This window comes from Oncorhynchus tshawytscha, linkage group LG10 (assembly GCF_018296145.1).
Source record: "Oncorhynchus tshawytscha isolate Ot180627B linkage group LG10, Otsh_v2.0, whole genome shotgun sequence".
In the NCBI taxonomy this organism is placed as follows: domain Eukaryota; kingdom Metazoa; phylum Chordata; class Actinopteri; order Salmoniformes; family Salmonidae; genus Oncorhynchus; species Oncorhynchus tshawytscha.
The window spans coordinates 17,834,759-17,842,825 of record NC_056438.1 but is presented as its reverse complement, the minus strand read 5'-3'; the positions used below and the strand labels follow the sequence as shown (position 1 = coordinate 17,842,825).

At 38.8% G+C, this 8,067-nt stretch overlaps 1 non-coding gene across 1 annotated transcript; it reads right to left on the bottom strand.

The window, feature by feature from the left end:
- Positions 1 to 1,730: 1,730 nt before the first annotated feature.
- trnav-uac lies at positions 1,731 to 1,803 on the bottom strand. The gene has a single exon. It is a non-coding gene; the product is annotated as a tRNA-Val (tRNA).
- Positions 1,804 to 8,067: the final 6,264 nt, after the last annotated feature.

Genomic DNA, 8,067 nt, shown 5'->3' with positions numbered 1-8,067 from the left:
GATGTCTCAAGTTTTGGGGGAGCGCACAATTGGCATGATGTTGCCAGATAATTGACTTAATTTCTCTAACTTAAGCGGCCTCCAACGTCGTTTTAGAGAATTTGGCAGTACGTCCAACCGGCCTCGCAACTCCAGACCACGTACGTGTATGGCGTCGTGTGGACGATGGGTTTGCTGATGCCAATGTTGTGAACAGATTGCCCTATAGTGGTAGTGGGGTTATAATATGGGCAGGCATAAGCTAGGGACAATGAACACAATTGTATTTTATCGATGGCAATTTGAGTGCACAGAGATACTGTGATGAGATCCTGAGGCCCATTTTGATGCCTTTTTTTAATAGGTATCCATTTTTCATTTTTTATTTGAGTAAATACCTTACCCCTTATTTTTCTTAAATCTGCATTGTTGGTTAAGGGCTTGTACGTAAGCATTTCACTGTAAGGTCTGTTGTATTCGGCGCATGTGAACAATAACATTTGATTTGATTATGGCCTAATTTATTTATTTACATTCCTGTCACTCAGTAAAATCTTGGAAATTGTTGCATGTTTATATTTTTGTTCAGTATAATAGCATGGTATAACCTTACTCTACGACAAAAACAGCATTGCATTCAATCGTGAATGATAATTCAAGTTTTACCGGTGAAACACCCATCCAGCATCTGCATACCAACCATTTGATCTCAATCAGTTTCATGGGGATATGCATTTAGATTTTCTTGAGTTATACAGTGTTGTTTAGAAGTAGCCTACAGTGTTGTTTAGAAGTAGCCTACAGTGTTGATTAGAAGTGGTCTAGTATTGTTTAGAAGTAGCCTACAGTGTTGTTGAGAAGTAGCTTACTGTGCTGCTTAGAATTTTTTTGCAAATGGTGTTAAACTGCAGCATAGCCTCTGTGTATTTTGCCCAGCGGCGCACAATGTTGAGTTATGACCACATAAGAGAAAAATGCAGTGTTTTTTGTCTTACAGTAAAGTTAAACTATGTCATTATATTCACTTCTGTTACGTAGAAAACTACTATTATGTGATCTTGCAGACAGATTTTTTACAAAATAAGTGTTGCCAGCTCACTTACATGCTGACCACACTGCTCACGACGCAAAATACATGTACACATACATGTTATTCAACCATTGCACCCACATTGTGCGCTAACGATCGTCTGCATTGCCAAGCCCTAAAATAGAAGTTGCTTCTATTTGTGGTGCAGAACGCGCTGCAAGTCCTGCCTCTCCCATTTTCTCAATGGCCTTTGGAAGCATATAACCCACGTGCCAGCTCCTCATTGGTTATACCCACGTGGGTGATTAAAAGATGAACTGAGGTCGGTCGGTTGTGGTAATACACCATATTATGAAAGTTAGATGCCAATCGCCATATAAAGTCCAAAGATGAAAAGGCCTGGAAGGAGAAGAGATGAATATATTTGGTTGAGCATTTGTGTGGATTAATTGTCAGAGTAGAGGACCTTGTGCATTTCTTGTAAAATAACAACTCAACGTTTATATCCTTGGACAAATTAGCTAGCAACCGCAAGCAGGCTAGCTAAATAGGCAAATTAGCTGGGAACTGCAAACTAGCAAACAAAATCTTCCGCGCACACGTGTGTCTGGTTTGGGCATGGTGTTAGACAGATATTTCCTGTCAGATCCCAGATAAAAACTGGCAACCCTCAGGTTGTTGGCTCACCTCTATAACTGCTAGGCTACTGCCGCCAAAAGCATGGTTCTACTGGGGCTCGAACCCAGGACCTTCTGCGTGTAAAGCAGACGTGATAACCACTACACTATGGAACCACATAGATTTAACCCCACCATGCACAGTATTGAATCATATTACACATCCTTTATGCTTCAAAACAGTGCACCGATTATCTTAATGTGATATCGATTTTGTTGTTGTTTGATGTGATGCTAATGTTGACTTGGTGATGTCTTGTCTGCAGGGGAAATTCTGAATAAGAGCAAAACAGTGCAACACTACAAACTACGAAGAGGAAGCTCAGTCAACCTTATTCGTCGTGCCTGTGAAGAATAAGTCAACGCGTAACTTATTGTTACTGTATATGCTATCATGGCTGAAGAAAGCAGAATATATAACATTCATATTTATCTTTATGTCAACATTAAGTGAGATAAGATACACGACACCATCATTATTTTATAGCGGCATCACTGAACAACCAGTATATAAGCTTCTACTTGATCATAACCAATGATGTATAATAGTGGGTCCCAACCAGGGGTAAACTGGTTTTGCATTAAACAACATTTTCAGCCATGACCTTGTCTGAAGGACAAATGGATAAACAGGTTAATGTCAAGCCCTGCATGGAACGTAGGCCTACATTAAACACCACACATTGGCTGCAACAGTAGGCTGAAAGATAGAACAGCTATTTTCCATGTTAAAATGTTATGGATGCATTTTCTCCATTGTTTTTGATGGTAGGCCACTCTGGTAGGCCTACATTATGGTCAAATAGCCACTGTTAAAAACAAGATAAAGTGGGTACAGCCTCAGTGTTCACAGTAAATGCACACCAGAAGTTTGCACAGAACTTTCACAGCATTCAAGTTTGCGCTCAGCAGACCTGAAAACTGCTCAGTGCTGAAAAAACACATTAAACACTACACGCCATTACCACAGAGTTGTAACAAACACACAAATAACTGTCAATTTGCTTTTAAAAATAAAATGTGTATATATGCTGACTTGGGACAATTGTAGGGTACTTATTCTACAAGATTATCATTAGTCTAACTCGTATAAAGCTGGAAGGTAAATAAAAGCAAAAAAACATTCAGATTCTAACTGAAAACTAGGCTATAGTCAAACGTTGGGCTTATGGTTCAGACTTCCAATGTCCACTAAAACCTGTGCAGCGAAACTGTGAAATGTACTTCATAATTAATCAGCTAAAATCTATGACCTAGGGCAAATTATATTTCTTACCTCACAAATTACTATGGGGATAGTAGATTGATATAGGCTAGTGCTTTTGCTGTTCGTTAGGCCTACTCATCTTGTTGGCTGACGAAAAGTAATTGTGGACAGTTCTTTCAATATCTTCAATATGCACCTCGGAATTGGATATGGACAAGCGTAGTTGCGTCCCTGATGTGTCTGACTTGTAGCCTGTGGAAAGACCCTGGATATGGAGGTGTTCCCTCTGGAGAAAATCACAGTTCTGCTGGAAAATGGATGTCAAAACGCAGGGAAGAACCCCTGCACAATGCAGCTTGTTTACAATGGTATTTATCTTTTAACAATAAGATTACTTTATTTGGCAATTTCACACAAGGGCCAATCAATATCTGACTTCCACATGAATCCAACCCCTCTGAAAGACACACATCAATACACAGGTTGGCGAGGTTGGAGCAGGGGGCTGCCACACTGGGTGTCAGTGGAGCAGTAAAGTGCATTGCTCAAGTGCAGAAAGCAGGCAATGAAATCTAGGATTTGATACCACACTAACTAAAATGTTTTTGTGGAAACTTGTTGCCTGTTCTGTGTAACTTAAAGGTCCAATGTGCAGAAATCGCTCCCCCATTTCCTGTTTGCTAAAATTCTAATAATTTGCCTAATTACAGTTTGAGACAAAATAAGCACTCAGAGTGTAGAGAATCATTGTACCATCTAAACCGATGTGAAATATGTTATCAATTACAAAAAAATATAGTATTTTCAGCTGTTTTAAGGTGGTGTACAAAACCGAAAGTAAAAGACGCAAAAACCTTAGAACGGAAGCATAGAAATAGAGCACAAACAGATCTACAGCTTCTTAGACTTGCTTTCAATGAGAATGACAGATTTATAAATCCCATTTCTATGTGAATTTGGTCAAGTCGCCCAAAAAGGTACATATTGCAGCTTTAAGGGTTTTGTGTTTTATGACATTTTTGACCCCACATTGCATTAAATATTCTGAACTATAACGACTGAAGTTACTTGAACATTGAGGCGGCAGGTAGCCTAGTGGTTAGAGAGTGTTGGGCCAGATTGAATTCCTGACAAGTTAAAAATCTGTCATTCTGCCCCTGAACAAAGCAGTTAACCCACTGCTCCTAGGCAGTCATTGTAAATAAGAATTTGTTCCTAACTGACATGCATAAAAAAATATTTTGTTCTTGGGAGCATAGAAATGTAGGATCCCTTCTAGTTAAATTATTAACCGTCATTAGGAAAAAAATTCAAGTGTAAGTAGTTCTGATTAGTGATTTTGCATGGCCATGTCTTAATGTTTAACACTGAGTTACTATTCTAGGAGTCTTTAGTTCACCGGGCTAAAGATCATGAAGCTTCTGCGCATGTGCGGATCATGTTCTGCACATGTCTATATTTTAGGGCTGACCACATGTAGTCAACTGTTCGATTGTTTGGTCATAGGCTGTTGGTCAACCAAGATTTTTTTAAAGGAGCAGTGGCAAATATATTTCAAAAAGTATTATGGCACACGAGACACCTGTCTGATTCACACCTGTCTGATTCACACCTGTCTGATTCACACCTGTCTGATTCACACCTGTCTGATTCACACCTGTCTGATTCACACCTGTCTGATTCACACCTGTCTGATTCACACCTGTCTGAGTACACTAATCCACTGCTGCGGCCGTGGGGATGGCACACTTGCCTTTTGTTTGGAGAGCTCCTGTCAATCTTGAGTAAGGACATGCACCTAATTACGCATAGAAGTAGGACTAGTCTACCTGGTCTGTGCGCAAACATAGGCCTATAAATGTGCCCATTTGGGGATCTGATACGATTTCTGATTGTCATAACTCACAATCACTGTAGGGCTTCTCAAAGTACTTTTTTCTTCGCCTGAAACAGCAAGTAAACAAAGTCTGTTTTTACATCCATTGAGAATTAAATAGTTCCTCAGCATAGCCTATTTGAAAAACTTTCCAGCTCTCTCCCTTTTGATTGCCACTCAGCATGAAAGGGGATAAATACTCAATAATCTGATCCGGTGGAAACTTCATAAAACAGGTCAACTTCTTATCCCTTGCGCAAAATAGCCTAAAGCTGTCACGCCCTGGTCTTAGTATTTTGTGTTTATATATTTATTTGGTCAGGCCAGGGTGTGACATGGGTTTATTTTGTGTTGTGTTTTTGTATTGGGGTTTTAGTAGGTATTGGGATTGTGGCTGAGTAGGGGTGTCTAGCATAGTCTATGGCTGAATCAGGTAATTCTCGTTGTCTCTGATTGGGAACCATATTTAGGTAGCCTGGGTTTCACTGTGTGTTTGTGGGTGATTGTTCATGTCTCTGTGTGTGTTAGCACAAGAGAGACTGTTTAGGTTTTCACGTTACGTTTGTTGTTTTGTTCGTTTTTTCTTCATCATTAAATATGTATCTAACTTACCACGCTGCATTTTGGTCCGACTCTCTTTCAACGGAAGAAAGCCGTAACAAAAGCAATGTCTGTCCAGAGCTCACTGGCACTGGAATCTGAGGGCCCAGAATATTTTCTACAATGTTGCAAGTTTGCACCAGACCAAGTAACAAGTGCTACAATAGTTGATGCAATGTATCAAGCTTCTTGCAGACAGGCCAAGCGCAGCCAATGTGATTTATAAGATATTTATTTTTAATAAGGATATTTTCTACCTTCAGGCCACAATGTTTTGATTTGTTGCCTTTATCTATTTTTACATAGTTAGGCAATGGAAGTTAGTTTTTAGGTTTGTATAATTTTCATTTGCATAGAATTTTGATTAACCACATTACAATTTTTTTTAAATATTAATTATATTAAACGGTTTCACAAAAATGTGCATATGAAAACCATAACTGGTATGTAGAGGGGTAGAAATTGTAAGATAAATTGGCATTCTATTTAAGGTTGCCGACTCCTTGTGTAGCCTATTACCGGAAATTTCAGGAGAGAAATGGCAGAATCAGCGAAAGCGGGAGTTGGGTCAGGTGAAGTTTTTTTTCTCTTCTGTTATCTATAGATCTCTGGCGCCCTCTTGAGGCATTTGTCTTATCTCATCAAAATATAAGCTTTTAAACATCAAACAAGTTCAATGCATATAGATGATTTTATGAAAACACATAGGGTGTGTCTATATCTAGTGGTTAGAGCGTTGGGCCAGTGACCGAAAGGTTACTGGATTGAATCCCTGAGCTGACAAGGTAAAAATATGTTGTTCTGCCCCTGAGCAAGGCAGTTAACCCACTGTTCCCTGGGTGCTGACGATGTGGAAGTTGATTATGGCAGGGGTTGGGTTAAATGCGGAAGACACATTTCAGTTGAATGCATTCAGTTGTACAACTGACCAAGTATCTCCCTATATGGAAAATATACTTTTAAAAATGTTGAGTCCATGCCCTGAATAATCGAGGCTGTTCCGTAGGCAAAATGGGGTGGGTGGTGGGGGGTTGCAACTCATTATTAGGTTTCCTAATGTTTGGTATACTCCGTGTAAATGTATATTGTGTATGTAGGCACCGGAGCTGAGCCATAAGTGAAACTGGGTATCTACCACCCCCCTATCAGATAAGGGGGGAAACGTTTGCTTTTTGTCCGCACACTTTGGATCGGAAATCACCATCACCCACTAAGTAATTTTGGCAATTCAAAGTGTTTGAGCGAGTAATATATCAATATTTATCTTTAAAAATGTGTTATGACATAGCCAATGAATATATAGCTCAACTTTGGATTTCAACCCTGTTTCAAAATCGAAAGGTTTAGACAGTTTGGGAGTTTTTACCGAGTGAACTTTTCTTTTCCTCCCACTTTGTCAATATAAAAAAATATGCATATACACCGATTGTTTAAAGCAAACTACCTAAATTATTGCTACTGGGGAATCTGAACAATCGATATGAACGATCAGCAGGTAGGCTATATAGCAGGGATGTGACAAATGGATATAAACAGACATGTTTTGTATCATTTTTTCATTAATACGATAAGAAAAATATCTTACAATTCCACATCAATTCACAATGCAGAATAATTATCCTATTACGTATGTATAACTCCTAGGGCCGGGCAGTTAAATTATATCTTACGCACGCCTTTACAGACATAAAACGCAGCTACAGTAACAAGTCAATAGCGACAATTTGTAACTTTTCAGACCATTAAAAAAAGTGACAGTAGAATTATGCTTTTTCCCTGACAACAATAAACATCGCTGAATGATGTGCTGCTGTGTTAATTTGTATGCTTTTTTTATGGTATGGTAGCTAGATGCGTTTTATTTATACTAAATGTCTTGGTAAGTCATGGTTTTTAACTAACTTTAAAGTACTTTAAGAGATATGCGCGCAGGCAACAGGCAGGCAGGCTGCGCAGAGCAGCAACTCAAGAGTATTTTATTGGCAGTTCTGGTTGCCGAGTGATGGATGTTAGTCCTTTCTAGCGAGTTTTTCCTAGCCACCGCGCTTCTACATCTGCATTGCTTGCTGTTTGGGGTTTTAGGCTGGGTTTCTGTACAGCACTTTGCGACATCGGCTGATGTAAAAAGGCTTTATAAATCACTTTGATTGATTGAACAGACCGAAGACTGAACACACACTTGAATCATTAGCAAAGAGACAGAGCAGGCAGGCCAGCAGAGGGAGGGAGATGAGTGGCAGGCAAAAAGCGTGGGATTTGTGTCTCAGGCGGTTGCTTAGGCTTCTTTATACTGGTAAAACAATTTACAATTAGAGGTCGACCGATTATGATTTTTCAAAGCCGATACCATTATTAGAGGACCAAAAAAAGCCGATACCATTAATCGGCCGATTTTTATATATATATTTGTAATAATGACAATTACAACAATACTGAATGAACACTTACTTTAACTTAATATAATACATAAATAAAATCAATTTAGTCTCAGATAAATAATGAAACATGTTCAATTTGGTTTAAATAATGCAAAAACAAAGTGTTGGAGAGTAAAAGTACAATATGTGCAATGTAAAAAAAAAAACTTTAGGTTCCTTACTCAGAACATATGAAAGCTGGTGGTTCCTTTTAACATGAGTTTTCAATATTCCCAGGTAAGAAGTTTTAGGTTGTAGTTATTAAAGGACTATTTCTCTCT